Consider the following 21,002-nt stretch of genomic DNA (forward strand, 5'->3'; position numbering starts at 1 on the left):
GTTAACTCAAACACATAGAAGGGTAACTCTCTTTAAGGAGAATACACAGTAGAATAAGGTACAGTCTCCACCCTTAAAGAAAGTATAGTCTATTACTATTGAATATGAAATAAAATGGGATAAATATGTTGCAAGTGATACAAAATGCAATGTGAATTCTGATGCAAGAGAGATGATATCTAGTATTTGCGCCATAGGATCATATTTCTTGTTCTTAAATGGGTATCAAGGACAGGAAGATTTTGTCCTTGATTCAAGAATTTTTTCTTATTTGAGGAGATTGAGTAGAAGCAAGATTGAAATGTAGAATTATTTATAGGAGAACATAAGCCAAATTATTATTGATATCCAATGGCAGAGACTGAAGTCTAATTCACAGGGAAGTTATGAGGGCCAGTAGCATGTCTCCCATTGTGTCATTGTGAGAAATTGATATGGAGAATCATGTCATTGAAGATACATTTATTTTAGCCAATATTAATTTTTCCTTGATACCACAGACATTTGTTGAGTGGATCGTGTACCAAAGTGTGGAAGAGATATGGAGTAGAATCAGAACAGGGTACAGGTGAGAGTGACCGAAAGCATTTCATGAAAGGGACGTTTTGTCTCAGGCACCTGGATTGAAGCAAGTGAGTTTTCCTGAGTAGGGGAAAGCAATGAGTATAGAAACCAGCAAATGAAGGAGAGAAGATGGTAGACTGGTTGACATGGCCAACAAAGACTTCCTGACAAAGAATAGAGAGGTGTGTCCTCACTTCAGCCACAGGTTGGCTGCCAACGGGGAAGGTGATGATGTCATTGTGGAGACTCATGTCCCAGGGCTAGGTGGGGATAGCGGAAAATGGGAGGAGAGATCTCCCCAGGCCATCGCTCAAACCAAGCCCTTTATTTACAGGTAGAAATGAAAGTCCAGTGTTGCCAGATCTGAATTTTCAAGAAAAACTTAAAAATCGCTATTTTTATTCAGACTCTCAAGTTTTAAATGTCAGCCACTAATTCCAATATCAAATCCTTCCCTACAGGTACATTAAAGACAAGAGGAAGAGACGAGTCTACCTCAATCCTCCTTCGTGACCTTAGAGAACTCTAAATTAATTTGGTTTTATCTAAATGCATTTATTTTTTGATCTGACAATATAAAATGATTGTGAGAAATCTCTGTTGCTGTTGTGGAGAACATAAACAAAATTCTTACTTTTCTACTTCGAGAAATGTCAAGTTATTTGTTCTATTTCATCACTAATTACCTTTAAGAGGAAGGCAAATTAACATTAGAAATATAAACTGCCAAATGGTGTACACAAAATACGTTTGTAGTTTTGATTCTGCCATGGATCTGAATTTTTGTTTTATTTTTTTGTTTTTTCCAATCTTGGATATATGTATGCTCAATATTTATCCCTATTACATCATCTGTGGTAAAACACATTCCACTGTCTTATTTTTCCCTGTTAGGCGAAACCGGAAGAATACTGCTAACAAAATTACAAGCCCAGAATCTTCATGAGTCATATACTCAAACCCTACTGTTGACACAGACTCTATAAACAGAGAATATCACAGTTGAAACTCATACCAAAAAACAGAGTAGCAACTGATTCTGTTCAGTAGCAGGACATGATGGAATTGAAATTTGGCTTTATTTCGGCTAAGCATCCATGATCCTAGACATCTGGGACTCTGCAAGTGCAACCTTTGCACTAACCAATGTCAAACACATCCTCCTTTGATACTGTGAAAGTTCGCATCTTTTCTGGTCATTACTGTTTTTCAGGAATTAATTGATTGTTAGTGTTTAACCGGAAAAGCCAGAGAGAGAGAGCAGGTGCCTCTATCTGGCTATCATAGAGGCAGTAATAATCATAATGATGACTTGCTGTATTAAGATATGTGCCACCAAGTACCCATTTCAACCCAACCAGATTGCAAATACATCCCTCTTCTTCAATCACCCTATTAATTTGAAAATGCTTAGATCTAAAATTCAGCATAGGAAACTATAGATTCTGCCAATTAGAATAAGCCAGACTTGTCCTATTAACACTGCCACGGTGCTGTTTGGTTCAACAGATAATGATAATTTAACTTTGAAATAACCTTGTCATTGTAAAAAGAATTAAAATTATAACTCTTCTACAATCTTGGTGTGCAGCTTTCTATAGACTGTGGTGTGCCGAATTTCAAGTAATATTCCTCTGTCACCCCATATCCCCAGGTCCTGGATAAAAATGAAATGTGCATTTCATAAGAAGATCCCAGTGAGCAGTAATAAGAAAAAGTATTCAATCATAGTCAATTGGTTAAAGCTTTGGGGATGGGCTTGAGCCACCATCTTCTTTTTTCATAAGGACCCGAATAAAAAAAAAACAAAACTAAAATATATCTCAACCTCCCACCAGATCCAGCTGGCTAGGGAAATAGATGGAGTTATATCGGTAGTAATATGAAGATAATTTCCAATGGATTATTTTAGAATTAGTGGAGGCATCATCAATCACCTCAGGTCTAATAAACAAAAATTCTAGTCAATGTAATATAAGTTATTTTAAGCATAACCTGAGGTCATATCAAAATATATACCTGATGCCATTGTCTCCCCCGCAAATAAAGAAAGGGAGAGAGGAAGTGTATTTTTTCTTTCCTTTTAATGTATGAAAAACCCAGCAACACTGAGCTTTCGCAGTATCAGGATTTCTGTTTTCAAAGTTGTCAATAAAATTGAAAACAGAAATTGCTCAAAGGATATTTTGAGTTCTTAAAAAAACTGAGAGAAATATGTAACTATATATTCATATATTTCTAAGTTTCTTAGGCCTTCGAATTTGCTTTTTTTTTTTTGGAAGGGGGAAAGCATTTTGTTCATAAGGAATTATATTATGCTAGAAAGCTGTAAATAAGTCAGTCTTCAAAAACAATAAGTAATCCCCAAGTTGGCCAAATGTATTTTCATATTCACTTTTGTCTGCACAAAAGTGAAACATCTTCCAAAATTCTGAAATTTAGGAAGCAAAACCCAGACTGCCCAAGCAGATGTGTTTTTGTGAAAATCCAGAATAAAGCTTTCTTTTTACCTACCAGGAAACCTTTGGTACAGCCAATATTAGAGCTTGCGTATTAAGCCACTCCAAAAACAGTTGGGAACTTTCATTCATTCTGATTCACTGCAAAAGGAATTTTACTCTGTCTCAGCTCATTATGAGCAGATGCTACTGAATATATTGAGAAAAAAAAAATCAGTGGCACCAGGAAAGTCCAACATTAATAATAAAAAAAAAATGCTTAAAACAATAGTTGTTTAGAGATACCTCAATGGATCCCAGTGCTCCGGAAACTTCTCCTGGGTTGTGAACAATCGAAGATTTATTTGAGCTCTCTGCACACTGGGAAATGAAGACCCAGAAGCTCATTATCATGTCTATTAAAAAGCAGAAACTGGGGTACATCTAAGAAAAGATGTATTACTTTTTAAACCGCACTGCAAACTGCAGACCAATAGGGACTTGAACTATATAAAAATACTCTCAGTAGTAGGGGAGTGGGAAGGGGGTGGGGTGGAGATTCACTCCCCCAAACAGCAGGAAAATACCAAGCCCTGAAGTTCCCCATTGTTGTCATGGCTTTGGCAAAAATGGCTCTATTGGATTTTCCTGAAAAGGGATTTTTGAAATCAGACTTTTGTTTTTGTCAGGGGACGAGATACAGCAAATCAAGTAACTTCGGGACCTACGCTCTAGAGGAGGTGAGGGAGGGTGTGATTATCAGTGACCAGTTAAATTCTAGTTAACCCCAATTATAAACCTTCACCTTTGCTAATTGGATGAATTTGTCAGCAGGCAATATACTTATAAAGTATAGTGGAGCCAACTTTGGGCCACTCGATTATGAGATAAAAATCATTATGGTTGGCATGGCTCATTTCTTAAGAGTGGATCTATAAGCAATTTCTGCAAAGGTAGAACAAAGTTGAATTTTACTGTAAAGTTGAAAGACCCGTTTATTATAGCTATTTTCTAAAAAAAAAAAAAAAAAAAAAATGCCCAGTAAGCAAATTCTCTCTCAATTAAAAGCTTTTCAAACTGAGGGTTTAATGAAACCTTAATTAAAGTCAATGGAAAAGTCATGTTTCAAAAAAAATAAATAAATAAAATAAAGGTACTCAAATGTGTTCTTTTATTTCTCTCTTGACGGATTCAAGAATACGGTTTCTAACTTCCAATTTTTTTTTTTTTTAGTGTGTTTTGTCCACAAGAGACACAAACCAGAAAAACCTGTTGTTTTCTTACAGTCCTCTCACCCCCTCAAAGAAAAGCAGCCTCTACATTCCCGTGAAAATGGTAGGAGATGTTCCTCCACTGTTTCCAACAGTTCACAAAGACTGAGCGCAAACTTTGCCAGCCCAATTTGTTGGACTCAATTTTAATAACGAAAATATAATTTTAGGTTTCTAATTCTGTGAGAAAAATCTGTGAATGGGTCCAGTCTGCGTAAAATAGAACAACAGTGTCAATCAGGCGTATTTCCCTGTGGTGGAAATAAAATCTTTCAAAGTGTTCCAAGTTGGAGTGAACAGAGAATCTGTTATGCTTGAAAATATGTTAATAAGGCTTAAAAATATTGTGTTTTAGAATTGGCTAAAGGGCAAATAGCTATCGTCAGCATCGTCTGACTCTTGGGTGAACAAATACCCAAACGCCTAAAGAGACACGAGGCTACTAGTGTTGGGGACAACGTGCTTCCAAGTACAAAAGAAATACTGTGGCATTTTCTGCTATTATCTGTTTCACAAAGGGACGTACAGGAAATTAGATATTCAACAGATATTCCGAGGAATATAGATTATATTTAACAAGCCACCCTGTATCTTTTTTTCTTTTGTAACAAGGGTGCTGAGAATAGTACTTCCAGAATCTTCCCCTTTATAAACAAAGCAATTTATAGGAAGGAGACAGTAAAAATTATGGGATTATGGAAATTAATGAGCTTTCTGTGTGTGTGTGTGTGTGTGTGTGTGTGTGGTGCGCGCACGTGTGAGAGAGACAGAGAGAGAATGGGAGAGAGAAAGAGAAGAAATCTACCTAGGGGCAGGGCGTTGAATGTACCTTCTCTATAACCCAATCCAGACCTTGTCATCACCTGTTGACAATAGGGAAGAAAGAAAGCTAAGCGTTGGGATCAGGGCACAATAATGTCTGTTGACAATAAATTATCAAATCAATAATCATGTTTAGCCAATCCCTTTGTGTAAAACTGTTACTATGATTCTAGTGCCAGCTGTCTGAAACTTTAATTTAAGTGCTTGCTTGAGGCTAGACATTTGGAATGCTAGTTTAGAATGTTTTATAGCCCAAGCAATATGTTTTACTAACCTCAAATACTGTGATGATGGTTTAAATGGTGACTCTAATTTGTACGTGGGGGCTCCGGGGTAAGTTTTGCTTTCCCAGGGAAGTGTCTGCTGCATCAACAATTCAGACATCTCTGGGCTACCTGGAGCAGCTAATCCCAAGGGGCCCTTGGAGCTGTGTCTACCTGCCTGCAGGTAAACACCACAGGTGGTTAACTTCTAGAAGTCCCTTCAAGTGGCTGCAAGCTAGAAGTTCCTCGGAAGCAGAAATGATCGGTGGAAAGCACCATGTTGGAGAAGATGTGGTTTAGCGTCCCCTGGGCTGGGCAGTTTGACTTTGTCCCTTCATCATAGGCTTACTCTCTTGACCCTAGACCTTGAATGAGAAGGCAAAGCCAGATCCTGTCTGATTGTCAACGGCACATATTCACCTTTCCCTAGTAATCAGTCAGCAACATGCTGGCATATTAGGAATATAGAATTCCACTTTCAACATAGTAGCCTCCAAGAGAAGACCATTTATAAGAATTTTTGCAATTGTTCTGATCATGCATCAATGTTGTGGACCATGAATTTTGGAAAGAAGATGGCAATTTAAGATGAGATACAACTTACCGCTTTATACTGGAATATTATTAAGATTATTATTTTTTTCACTTATGGAATTTATAAAGCACATTATATCTGGTTATCTCAGTATTATAGCAGTATCTTAATCATGATAAAAATTTCATTTTACAGTGGAAGAATCAGACATTTTGAGGGGTTATATAATCAGCTTGGTCATGTATTTCCAAAGACCAAGGTTCGAAGCTGGATGTTCTGAGTCAACCAGTAACAGATGCAACTTGCAGATTTTTGTAATTCTTTCTTGATTCACTGAATCATCAAAAACTCTAACTAATAATCAAAATATCATCAAATTACTTTTGATAGACTGTGTCTTCCATTTATAGGCACTAGAACAACCAGCAAATGTAAGTTCCAAATTCAATTTCTAAGTTTGCAGGAAAAATTTTCCCAACTGAAGATCCCTTAATAGCTAATAATATCTAATAGCCCTTCTGAGCCCATGATAGATACTTAATAAATCTTGGGGATAACTTGACACTTAAAATACAAACCACATTGTCTCTTTTTCTGCTATAATAACAGTCTAATTTAAGTTCTGGAAATGTTTTCTGAAGTTCTACAGATGAACTCTTCTGGTGGAGACAGGTGGGAAAACATACCAAAGCTGGGGCAAATATCTGAATAAATAGTTCTCTGACAACAGTCTTTGTCAAGCTGATTGACTCAGACAACAGCAGTTGACTCATAAATTATCCTAAGGTAAGACCTGCACATAGGTACATTGATCATATGTATGGCCAGATGTGTTTCTGGGAAAAAATGTGTCCATGTGTAAGTCATGCCCTAGTACAGTTCCTGGCACAGAGGACAGGCATGATATTAAACTTATTAACCAACATCAAAACATTTATTCTCCTGGAACTAGGGAGGCTTACCTCTTGAAGGAATACCAGAGGAAATGTTATATAAAGCACTAACTCTGCTCTCTTCTCAACATACTTGTTTTGTAATTCCCGATGTTTGCATATGCATTTACAGTGAGCTGCATTTGAAATTATTATGCTGAGAAACAAATGCTCTATTTGATTGGCATCTGAAATGCAACTTTTCAATTAATTTACGTTTTTTACAACGACAAGGCAGCATTTCTACGATATAGATGGTGTTTACAATGTTAGTGATTTTTTTTTTTTTTTTTAAGAAACTAGGCAGAAGGGACATATAGAAAAGGCTCATAAGCATTATCTATGTGAGTAGAATGAATCAGCTAGGTCAGAGTTGTTGATCAACAGATAGTCAAACCAAAAGATGTTTTGCTGGAATCTTTCATTGTTGTGAAGATCAGGTTGGGTGCGCCCAGTGTTTCTATCCTTGAAGTTCAGTATGCAATGATGCCTATGATGAGGAAATCAGACTCAAACTGAGTCAGTTCAGTGAGTGACTGGTTATTTACATCAGGGCTCAGTTTCCGCACAATCGCATGGACCAGTCATTTGACCACAAAAAGTGGATATTACACAGTGAAATATTTGAGGGCTAGAAATTTGAGAAGTTGACATGACTATTTCTTGCCGTGTCTAACATTTTGTTTATTTTCATGCAATGGCCAATGTTGATAATATTTTAAAAATGTTCATTCTGTTTACCATTAGATGGTAAAATAATGAGTGACTTTGTTTTTATTTTTTAAGTATTTACATATTTTCCATTCATACAATAAAACTTTCTTCTCCTGCAATAATGTCTTTCTACTTGTCTCCACATACAGTCACCAAGTTTTGCCCTCATGTTTCATTTCCAAGTATGTATGCTGGCCCAGATCTTTATGCCAATATTCTGACTATTGCAGAGGTTGCATGAAAAATTTGCATTCTACTGCTTTTCCTACAATCCTTAAATACCAGTATATTCCTTTTGTCAGTCACTCTTCTGCTCAGTTTTTTGTAGGTCACTTTTTTTTTTTCTACCAACCTTTTAAGTAGAGTTCATACATCCATTTATTTTTTATTTTTTTTTAAAGATTTTATTTATTTATTTGATAGAATGAGAGAGAGCAAGCAGGGAAAGTGGCTGACAGAGGGAGAGGGAGAAGGCGGCTCCCCACTGAACAGGGTGCCTAATATGGGGCTCCATCCCAGGACTCTGGGATCATAACCTGAGCTGAAGGCAGATGCTTAGCTGACTGAGCCACCCAGGTGCCCCTCATGCATCCATATTTTTGTTCATTTACCCACTCTTTCAATAGTCTGTAATTACTAACTATAATATCAAAAGAGTAGGCATTGTATAAACGGTAAATAACAAGTTTATGACTTCAGCCCTCATGAGGCTTAAGATCTAGTTCAGGAGATGGGACACACACGAAAACAGCTTTAGTTAGAATCAGATTGCCTGGGTCCTGGAATCAGATTGCCTGAGGTAGAATCCAGGTTCCATAGTTCAGTTACTTAATGCAGTTGTGCCTCAGTTTCCACAGTGATAAAGTCGGCTGAATGATATTACTCATGTTAAGGGAATATAATAAGAATTACATGAGGCATGACATGTAAAGTCTTAGGGCATCCTGGTTCAGCAAAATCACTCAAAACACATTTTAGTTTGTTGGTTAGGGGAGTAAATAAAATTCAAGAAAATTTGAAACAAATCAAAAAAAAAAAAGAAAGGAAAAAAAGAAAAGAATAACAAAGAAAAAAAAAAAAGAAAAGAAAAAAAAAATTAAAAAAGAGAGGGAAGGAAAGGAGGGAGTTGAGACTTTTCAAAGCTCCAAGAGGGGAGGAACCCTTTCCATAGGTGGGTGCTTACAGGAATCCCCAAAGTGGTATTGGAGCTGTGGCTGGAGGGAGCAGCTGGAATGTGACTGTTAGGTGAAGGTGTGCAAGGTCTGGACTGGGCCAGTGTAATTTCCTGAGGAGTGCCCTTCACTCATTATGCCTGCTCACTTCCATGTGACTGTCCTCACACTACTTCCTATGGTTCCCCTTCCTCTGACTCAGGCTGAGTGTTCTAGGGAAGCCTTCGTGGAGCAGGAAATATTCAGATACTGTGATAGTGATTACATGCTACCTGCTCTGCCTTTACTAACCTCCTTATGTTATTACGTTGCACGGAAGGAACATGCCTATGAAATTTGCCCTTGACTCTAAGTTACTTGACCTCAAGTCCCCAGTCTTTGCAGATCTAGCACCTACTGCACCGGCTGACACAACACAGACACTCAAAACATGCACAAAGTTCTAAAGACCATCACTGGTAATCTGGGTATCCTAAGGAAATGGTGGAATGGAAGGCGCATAACCTGGTTTATTGTGTCTGATTGCTAATATAGTTCCACGCTTCACCGGGCCAACCTCATTCACTTTGGAGCGAGAATGAATCTCTGAATTGCACCATGAACTCCTTTGAAACTTCAAGAGAAAACCATTTACCATCAGTGGTTGGGATTTCTTATGTGTTTTTCATCTGGGGGTGTCATCAAATTCTAACATCAGGAAATTTCTCCTACTGGAAGAACATTCCAAATTTTACCAAATACAACTGGCCTTGAATAGGACTCAAAAATTCTAAACATGGGGGCGGACGGCAGGTTTTTGGGAACCTTCCTCTCTAGGCAAAGAAAATAATACATAATTACAATAATAATGTTATTAATATTATTAATAATAATAATGACAGTAAATGTCACAATGCATAAGGGTGCAAAGGCCACAAGTGAACAGTTCTTCCGTCACTTCTTTATGATAGATACTAGAGAAGCAAAACAACTATTTTTTTAAAACAATTTTCACTCAGAAATACACACGCACACACACATCTCAAAAGGATAAAAGATTATTTTGGAATAAAAAATGCTATCTCCATTATATTTTAGAATCAAATAAAGTTCAAGTACATTTTTCACACTTACCTTACTTTCATAGAATGCATTAAATAAGTCACTTAATGCCTCTCAGACAGAGTCAGAAATTGCATTCCTGTAACTGAGGTCAAAATTTCATTGAAGAGTTGTGATTTTTGGGTTGATTTGTATCATTTCTTTATTCACTTCTTCTTCATTTATTTCTTTTCTTCCTTGACCCAGAGAAGAGGCCACCAACTAACAAAAGCCCCAATGCTATCGAAACTCTGGACGAATAATACTGACCCACATTAGCAAGTTGAGAGCCCTATCTTATTCTACACTGTAGAGTACAAAATTATAGAATAAAAAATAAAGAGGTTATCAGTCACACAATTTGTCTTCTCTGGCAATGCAGATTAAATGGTTATAACTTCACCGGACTCCAATCTACTTGACATCTGTCAAAAGGCTGGGGTCATCTTTCTTCCATTAGCAAGGGTCTCCATTTCAACAATCCCCACCATACCCATATTCATGCCAGATACAATTGTCTACTTCTTGTCAATCTATCCTGTTAATGGGATCAACAAGTGCTGAAACCAGGCATCTTTCTCTTCTGCAGGTTGTAAAGAGAAAATGCTGGATCTTTTCAGGGACAGAAGAGCAAAAAGTAAAAGGGAAAGATAGCTCCTGGACTCCTTGTCATCTAATGTTCTTTTATTTATTTCCCAACGCAGAAGTTTCCCATTACGCCAACCTATAAGGTGCAGGATTTGCTTCGTGACTAGAAATGCTGCCAGTGACCCAACTCCAAAGTCTCCATTTGTGGGCATGATCTATTCCCTCCCAAATCACTATGGTAGACAGTGAAGCTTTCGAATGTGCAAAATGAAACCAGGCACTGCAGAAACATAATTTGTCTTTGGAAATGACGGGTAGATTTTTCCCTCTAGTTTCAATGCTAAGAAGTATCCAATTATGGTATACTTGACCCATCATCCTAGCCTCAGTCACTAAGAAGGTCTGCTGACTCAAAACATGTTTGTGGTGAATCCCCAAATATTGTGTCTGTGGTAGATCTCAAAATGTTTTGGAGAAGGGATGAAAATGCAGGTTCTTAATCCATACTCCTGACCTCTTCAAATTGTTACTGATTGCGATCAATCCTGGATTCTTTCAGAGGAGACAGGAGTCGGCCATTTACATGAACCAATCGTCCCATCCCTTGGTATCTGGGAGCAAACTCACGAGTTTATTTTAGATCATCTAAAATGCAGTTTTGAATCTCAGAATCTTGTTGGATAGCTACAAATTCAATAGCAAATTCAACACAAATTCAACACAGCAAAGGGAATTGTTAGACTAGACATGTTGAGGATGCATTTGGAGACAAAAGGTCAACCTTTAACCAGCAGATCCCTGTGAGTACCTCTGACCCAGATGATCACACACTCAATCATGCTTGCACCTTTTATGAATTTTTTTAAATATAAAAACTAAGTTCAAGTAGCTGAAGAACCCTTCTCTAAGCAGTCCAGGGATCAACTGTACAATTTAAGCACCATATAGGGTTCATGAGTTTGTTTCTACAGTCATTCCTACGTGTTTGTACTTGCATTTCTATCTTTAATCCATAGAATCAGTGGTAAGAAATGAATAAAACCTCTCAGTGGAAGCAAACACAATATGGCTAAGGAATGTAATGTTTTTGCCTCATTGGCCTAGGAGAGTGACCCTGATATTGACATGATATATATTAAGTACTATGTTTATTTATTATGTATTGTCAAATATGATACACAGATTTGTTATGCATATGAATCTATGATATGGGTACATACGCTATACTATATATATAATATGCTATGTACATGTCTATACAATATACAAGTACTATACTATATACATGTACCATACTACATACATGCACTGTAATATACACATACATTATAATATATACATGCTCTGTACTAGAAGCATGCCCTACACTAGAGGCATGTACTATACTAGATGTGTATGCTATACTGTATATATATGCTATATATTCCTAACTACATATATATTTGTTTCATATGCTATGTATCACTTTTTAAAAGTGTATGTTAACAAAAAGAAAAAAAAGTATATGTTAACAGTATATGTTTAATAAAATTTAATATACATTTAATAAAGCATAAATATACATGCTGCATAATCTAGATTTAATAAAATAAGTATCTAGATTTAATAAAATAAGAATCTTCAGTTAAGCATACTCCAGACACACAATGGCTGTCTGACATTGGGTAAAGGTTTATTTTGGCGATGGACCGCTCAGTGTTTTGAGAGGTCCATTTCCCTAAGCCAAGATCCCGACCCCCCCAACCAATGTCCCTCAGTCCAAACACACACACTCTCTTTTTAAAATTGTTCTGCCACTTTTGTAAGATTGAGTTTGTGAACTGCCAAATTCACTGAGTCATGCCCCCTTCTCACTCCTCTGAAGTCTGTGCCAAGGTCTGTTTCTGAGGCAAAGCAGAAATAAACACCTTTCACTGGTACTTCACTCTCGTGGTAAAATATGAGGGCATTCTCTCTCAGTATCTGCAGAGCAGATTCTGAAAACATCCCTTTCTAGATTTTCTGCTTTTCTCATTCTATTTTCTCCCAGAATCTGTTTGCAAAACATTTTATGGAATTGGCAAGTTATTTGCGCTGCTTTTGCATCGCAGTCTGACTAATTCAATTGCAATTATTTGTAAACTGCCACCATAACTCTTCCTTGGCTAATGTCTGCAAACTGTTTACTAAACAATAAACTTAATCATGCATTCATTGTTGCAAATGTCTCCAAATGGCTTCAGAGTAGAGCTGACTTGACATTTTTGCCTATTTGCAAAGCCATGAAGGATGTTTTCTGAATAGACATAAGTTCTATGACATTTAGTTATTCTATTTCCTACATCTCTTCTGATCTATTGCAGATGGAAATGACCTCTTTTATGGGTCAGCCAATGGGCGGTGCTAACAGTGGTCAATCCAAAACAAATGGGGCTGGGGGTAAGGCGTTGGTAGCAGACACACTATGACAGCGTGGTTTGGGCAATGGTCAGGTTTTATAAATATTACCTGAGTATCACCTAGCATATTAGCCAAGTTACTATTATATTTAGGATGCTGTCTGAGACTTCCTGAGGGGTACAGGTTGTAAAGACAGTGGCTCTGCGCATGGAGAATCTGACAGGATGTGAGGTTGAGAGGAAGAGGAAAGATCAGATCAACATCTCAAAAGCCTAGTGATCTAACAGACTCATGGTGTTGTTACTAACAGTGGACAAGTCAAGATGAAGAACTGATCTGGGGAGAATGATGAAAAGGATGGCTCAAAATATCCTGGTTTGACCCAGAAACTACATATTTGGCAGAAAAATGTATCAAAAATGTTTAGTGGGTAGTTTGGAATGGAGAGTGACAAAGCAGGAAAGGTCTGGCTAGAGACTCTGGCATGGGGATATTGGCTATAAGGGTGTGGCTGACTCTGGGGGAAGGAAAGGGCAGACTTTTGGGGTAGGGTACTTTTTTCAACCAGTAGGAAGATAGAAACTTAATGAAAACCTTTAAAAAAGATGGAAAGAGGACCTAGTTGTAACATGGTCATAGAAATGAGGGAGCACTTCAAGAAGTCTGGGGTGTGGAATGCCTGTGGCAGAAATGTTGCGGACAATGAGGAAAGCATACTGAATCAGAGATGGAGAAGAGACCAAAGATTTCACCAAAAATGCTGGGAGCTAGGATGAAGGGCATCAATGAAGCCCTTTGGATACCAGGAGCCTCCCACCCACTGGAGAAGTTTAGCTGTGGAAAAAGAGGGAGGCTGAGTAGTTAGCCAGTAACATATCTTCAATTTGCTCATTCTCGCCCTCTTCACAATTCTGCTTCAAACCATTAGAACATTCTCCATTATCCTCTTTCTGCTTGTGAAGTTGCCCACCACATTAATGGGAAAAACACAGAAGCAATCAGAAGACAATTTCCACACGTTTTATCCTGTGTCTTTGCCCATGGAGTCAATCTCCTTCTTCTCCTAGTACTATGAATAATTGGTCTAAACACTTTGGTTAAGCCAACCTCTTCGTCACTATATCCCATCCCTTCCTTTCTACTCCAGAACGTTCCTCCAGCAATTTCCTCCTCTCCTGCACTGCCCCTGTCACCTACTTTGCACAGGATGTCTGATTTGTCACAACAGAAAAACACCCTCCCATGACTCCACATCTTTCCCCAGGTCCTACTCCATTTCTCTGCTTCTACTCACTGCCTTTAATTTGTCTTCTCCTCCTCTCTCTTGACTTTAGTGAAATCAACATTTCACACCTCACTTCTTCACTGAAACAGCTCTTATCAAGGGCAACAGTGACCTCCACTTGGCTAAATTCATGAGTCAGTTTGTGGTTCTCATTCGATTACTCCCTTCTCTCAAAATTTGCACTGCTTTTGGGTTCCAGAACACCATTCTCTTCCTGCATCACTGGGTGATACTTCCATTTTGTTTTTAGTACTTCCTCACCCTCCTGACTTGGAAACATTAGAACACTCCAGCGACTGTTCTTGCCACTTCTCCATCTCCATCTATACTGACTTCCTACGTGATCCCATCCTGCCTTTGGCTTTGAGTATCACCTAAATACTGATGACTCCAAAATCATATCTCCAACTTGGATGTCTACCCTCAACCCCAGGTCCTATGTATCTCCTTGTCATATCCAGTTGAATATTCAAATGGTGTCTCAAATTCAACATTCTTAGAACCAAATTCACAAATCCCCACTAACCACTAATCTCCCAAGCCTTCTTCTTCTCCAGTCTTTACTTAGCAAATAACAACTTCATCCTTCCAGTTGAAAACAATGCAGATACTCATCTCCTTTCTTGTCCTCAAATCTCCAGAGCTGTCCATCAGCAAATGCTGTCAATTTTCTCAGATGTATATAGCATCTCACTTCTTGCCACATCATTGCTACCATCTTGTTCCAAGGCATTACCATTTCTTGCCTGGACTATTACAGTTGGTTTCTACCTGGTCTTTCTGTTTCCATACCTTCCTATCCAGAGTCTCTTCTCAATGGAACAGCCAGAGTTTTTCTTTGGAAATATTGTTTGTACCAGCCTTCTGCTCGGAGGCCTCTAATGGTTTTCCAGACCTCGCCAAAAGTAGAAGCCGAATTCCTTTTAATGACTTCGAGACCATAGTTGATCTGGGCCCTGGTCATTCTTTGCCTTCACTGTCTCCTTCGCCACCTTCAATTCACTCTACACCAGCTACACAAGCCTCTCACCTGTTCCTTTAACAAAGAAAATATCTCAGGAACTTTGCATGTTCTGTTTCACCTGGCTGCTACATTCTTTCCCTTACCCTGCTTCATTGCTTTCAAAATCATCTGACCTACCATATTTACTTGTTCATATGTTTATGGCTTTCACTCAATTGCATGTAAGAACTCTGAAAAATGGAACTTTATCTTCATCATCATCTTCATCACTGTCCTCTATTGCCACCACTTAGAAAAGCACCCAACACATGGTTCATATGCAATAAATACTTGAACGAGTAAAATTCCACTGAATGCAAAGTCAGTGGTACCTAGTGCACTACTTAAAGTATCATATTGGTTCAATAAACATCTATTGAATGAATGAATGAATCTGTTTCCAGGACTGGGGAGGCATGGACTCACTCACAGGCAGAAAGCAAGAGTCAGTTGGGGAAACATAGATATTATGAAGTAGTTAATTGGATAACATGTAAATATACTATCACCAAGTAAGTCCTGGGACTAGGCACACCAGATGTTTCACACCATCTGCAACAGGATGGGATGTTGATAGGGTGACCCACCTACGGTGGGACTGGGTTTCTCAGGACCAGCTGGTGAGAGAGATTCCTACATCAGGGGTTATCAAGACGTGAAATCCAGGAAATCAACCACATTTTGAAGATAGATTGGGTCACCAGAACAAAAAATTCAGACTCAGATGAAGGAAGAACTATGGCTGGTATCGGGTTCTTGGAAAGGTGGCATTTGAATCAAGCATGGAAGAGACAGGCTGGTGGATAACCTTCAAAGAAACAAATCAGCAATACATGCACATTTTTGATATAATGGAGAGAGTATTCTAGGCCTCAAACCCAGGCTCTAGTCTGGCATTAAGATACAGAGAAACACAGAGTGTGACTGTATCACATGCCCCAGCTTGAAGTCCTATTCATTCAGTCCCAGACGCAAGCCTATATCCTATATAACCAATTCCGACCCAGGATGGGTGTCTGACTGCAAGAGATAAGGCAGTCAGGAAAAACTGCAAAGCCAGAGTCCCGACTGGCCAGTTCTGCAAAAGCCCCATCTGGGAAACCCATCGTTCCGTTTCCCAAGCCATTCCCCTGGAATCAGGGATTTTCCTCTTGTAAAACTGGCCACAAAATACAACTTAGAAAGTGCCCCAAACCGCTCAGCCAGACCCGCCGGCAAGCACAGCTCCTCTCAGCTTTCTAAGAATGCCTACTATATAATGAAAACCATAAACCCCCAGCTTCCACGCGCACGCGCGCTGCTGTTGGACAGGGACCAGCCCTTCCTCCCGCCAGAGCATCCCTCCCCCGCCGCCTTGACAGCACATCCTCGCCTCCCCGCAGCCGCAACGGGAAACCGCCCCCTCCGCCTTCCCTGGTCCCCCAAGTCGGGGTGCCAACTTCGGCTTTAAAACTGTTCAAAGTGAATAATCAAAGGTCGTTGAAAAAAAGGTGACACTTACTTGAATCAATGTCTTCTTGAGGCTTTTGAAAGGTGCAGCAGGCATAAAATTTAATATTGATTGTTGGGGCACATTCCATTCCTCCTTTCAGAGTCATTTCAGAATGACAAATAATTTGTTTTGATCCGTACGGGGAACGTCTGTCTATCTGCCGGACACACACGAGTCCCCGGCTTTCTTAGAGAAGCTCAGCGGGTTTCTTTCTGGCCACTTCTCTGAGTTGGCTCTCCCCTCCTTAAATTTCTTGGTTCCTGCCGTCCCCTTCTGCTTGCTCCTCTTAGCTCCTGTTCTAATTTCAACTGTCATTTCCCCTGTTCTCCCGAGTGCTCTGAGCTCCTGTTCTAATTTTTCATGTCTTCTCCCAGTGCTGCCCTCCTTTCTGTCTCTCTGACCCTCTCCTTCTCGCCTTCTCTTTTTCTCTGACTCTGACTCTTCCATATCCCATTGGAGGCTTTGCCTCAGGTTTTACTTCGGCTTTGGTATTCTGCATCCTGTTAAACGCAGCCAATAATAGGATGTCCGATCTGCTCTGCATAAATCCCAGAATCACAAAAATAAAAGATTTTTTTTTCCACATTCTTCGACACCTGCCTTTGCATCTCATCTCCCCTCAATATTTCCTCACCCTCCTTCCCTTCCAGCTTTTATTTGCAGTTGGAATAATCTAAGAAAATCTCTTTTTATATTCCTTGGTTGATAGGAGCAAAATAGGTGAATTGGTCTGAGAACTCTCATCTCAATACAATTCTGGTCCAATTGGAAAATCCCTCAATACAATTCTGGTCCAAAACTAAAGAAGTTTGGGTGGATTACCAGTGAATATCCAGGTAAGTGTGAACCAAGATCTGCTAGGAACCCATCATCCCTTCCAACAATACTTAAATGGATAAGGAAGTTAAGGTCATGTCTTCTAAGTGACGTATTTCTCAGGGGTTTCTCTCCCCTCTCAGTTGCAGATAGAAACAACGCAGTCTTTGTTAATTACACACAGAGTGATTTGCATTATTCGCAAACTGCTTCCCCAAGTGTGTATCATGGGCAAACAATCTGGGTAGAAATTTGAACACACTGGTCTGGCCTGGAATGAAAGAAATGTTCAACAAATGTGGTATTGGGATGTGGAAAGGAATTCCTAGTTGTCTTGAATATCTCGGCTCCTTAAGACAGGGATGGTAGGCGATTCTATCTACATGTTGGTTCTTAAGGGAAAGAGCGTCTCCTGTAAACTTTTCCCAGCTTGGGGGATCTGAATATTTCCAGACTAAAGAATGCATCCGTGCCCATATTAAAGGTTACAAATACTGTGTCAGGACACATTTTGATTTCTAGGTTATTATCTGGAGGCAAGGGCATCTTTCAGACTTACATAGAATTTTCCTGTCACTGCTTGGTGAGTGAAAATAACATAGTCAACCGCCTGGTTGTTTCCAGGAGACTGTTTTCATTTTATGTAGTTGTCCAGTCCTTCTGGCAAACCTCCTTACCTGAAACAGAACATTTTACATTTGTTGGAAATATATTTACATATAGACAAGGTGAAAGTTTGTATTGAACAGGTCAGAGTTTAAAAGTGTACATACTGCATCTTCTTCTTTCAAAAAGTCATTAAGGATCTTTCTGGAACTAATTTTGAAGTACTTTCAGAAGTTACAAATGACACAATTTTCTTGGCTCTGTATTACTGTTACTATCTTTACAGATGGTAAAAGAAAGTTTGGGGTTACGACATTCAACCCACACAGACTCTGTAAACTTTCTGAGTGTCTACTTTGTACCCAGTGCTGTGGGGAGAGGTTCAGGGGTCAGAAAGATGAGGACACCCCAGTTCCTTTTCTGGAGGTGCTTCTAGCTAAAGGTCATGTCAAGGGTCAACCAAAAAGCCTTAACCTCATCTGAAAATCTTAATCCCAAATACTCTTCTTCACACAATAACCCTAGAGTTAAACCTCTCCAGGGCATCTGACTTCTAAAAAAATAAAAAAGAAAAGAAAAAAGAAAAAAGACCATAAAACACAGGAAGAGAAAACTATACACGTTACATTTTTCACTTGCTACTTACAAAATAAACAGAATATATACAAACTTCTCAGATACATGGCAGAGGGAGAAAAAAAAAAAAGACCAAATGCACATTTAGCCCCATGTAAGTTTCTGATGCTTCCCCTGCTTTTAATTAAGTAATTTTCCTTTTCTAACAATCTCCAGGTTTTTTTTTTTTCCATGAGAATGAGCAGAAAAACAAAAAACATGGGGGAGGGGGAAGACCCATAGCTCTGTTGAGAAACAGGAAGTTATGTGAAACCTTGTTTGCCCTTTCTGCTGTGAAGAAGTTTGCCGAAGAGCTGTAACCCTTAGCTGTGCTATGTAAACCACCTACAGAAAAGGCAGAGGTCAGCGTGGGAAAAGAAGGGACGCCTAGGGCCCAGAGTGACAACAAAAGTCGGTGCTTCCAGGCATCTCAAAACAGAAAGTAAAACCAATGAGACCGTTGAGTAGTTCAGAGCTGCTTGCTTTCTTCCTCTTTCCCCCCTCCTTTCTTTTCTTTTCTTTCTTTCTTTCTTTCTTTTTTTTTCCATTTTCTTTTTTTGGGGGCGGGGCCTTAAATTCTGAATCATTATGAATCTATAAAACATGTTGATCTTTTCAAACATAATCTAGGGACCTCAACAGACTCACAACTAAACCAATCGTATGTTTTCCTGCCAAAGAATGCTTCCGTTGCTGTGTTCTCTCTGCTGTTGTCTGGGATGATGGGCATGAAGAAGGATATCTTCTCTAGAATGAGAGTGCCTCACGCTGCCCTTTGCCATACTTGTGGGGTTTCCCAGCGATGCCACAGAGACCTCAGGGTCGCAGAAGAAGGCCATGGGGCTGGACTCCAGCACTGTCAAAAAAATTTTTGAAAATGATTGATAGAGGAAATCTTTACTGCAATGCCCTGAAATATCCAGATAAAGGGTTTTTTTCTGTTTTGTTTTTGTTTTTGTTTTTAATTGTTCTTGTTGCTTTTGCTTTTCCCTCAGTATCTTTGACCCTGCTGCTTTTTTCATTTCATCCTACGTCTTTAGGTACAGGATGGGAATGTCTTCATAGCTTCAGTGCTTCCAGATGTACTGGAATAGAAAATTCCGAGTTGGGGCCCAAGTGACCGTGTGAGCTTTCTGAAATTTCTGCTTCTGCTGTTCAGTATCATAGTGGCCCCCACGGTGGCAAAAAGGAAGGTCCTTATGGGGATGGGCCACCAATATATTGAATCTATCAGGCCACAATGTCATTTTCTACTCCCAAGGATGGGCTTGGAGCAGTGGATTTCATACTCCAGTATATAGCAGTCTCCTGGAGGGTAATGAACATGGCTTTGCTATGCCTCGGTCCTCTCACTCCCAGGAGATCCTGAATAAGTGTGTGCAAAACTCTTTCAACCCAGTGTCCTGTGTTGCTGCACTCCGTGACCCCCAACTCCCAGTTGCTCCTTAAAGGTGGTGGCTGTGGGTGTCCTGAAGGAAGAGGTGGGAGGGTGGTCAGGATCTGGGTGATGGAAACCGAAATCATGTCCAGTGCAATTCTGGGGTCTGGAAACGCAAGATGGGGGGGGCAGTTGGTAGGTTTCTGGTAAGAGCAATCTTCCTGGTTTGCGGACACACAGTATGGATGGGTTCTTCTAGTTTTTGTTTATTTTTGTCAGCTTGCTTTGATCTACCCTTTTCCCACTCCCAACCATGTGTAAGTGCTATTAGGAGAGTAGATGAGAAGGATACAAGTTGATAAAGTAAACCAAGAAAATTTTGGAAGCAAACACCTATAATACGTTCTTTGGGTGTGTTCAATGGTTTTGACTTTCTCATGTTTTCTATATGGGCGAAGCTTTTTATTGTGGTGTCTTAAACATAGAAAATCCTGAAAAAAGAATTTCACAAAATATTACCTAGAGATTGACAGTTGGGAGATTGGAGTCATTCCTTCTTTCCTCAGGCATGTTCTAAGCATTTGGGTGTTATATGCCAGACAAAACACTCGTTTTGACCCTGGATACTGCAATGAACAGGACAGCAAGTGTGTTTTAGAGTTTATATTCTTGGAGAGGAGACTTTGGCCAACCGAGTAAACATGTTTAGGAGCTCTCTGTAACATAACTAATATATTTCATGCTGCCACTCACAAATCCACTTAACACAAAGGGGAGTATGACGTGCTATGGAGGGCACTTTATTATGTGTAATCAGTCTTTTCCTTCTGATGTTGATGGAGGGATTTCCATTCTTTCTACTTCAGTCAAGATGAATCTCATCTATCTATCTCAGGATTCACAGAAAGACCAGTGAACAATTTGTGTGACAGCTTCAGAAGGAGATATGCACTCTTGTTTTTGATCTCCGAAAGTCACAGTGTTGGGCCAAGCTTGGAAATAGAAGCAATCCTGCTGCTTTAACCAACCTTACGTTTATCTCTGGGTGA

This window comes from Lontra canadensis, unplaced genomic scaffold (assembly GCF_010015895.1).
Source record: "Lontra canadensis isolate GAN:19392208 unplaced genomic scaffold, GSC_riverotter_1.0 scaffold211, whole genome shotgun sequence".
Lineage (NCBI taxonomy): Eukaryota > Metazoa > Chordata > Mammalia > Carnivora > Mustelidae > Lontra > Lontra canadensis.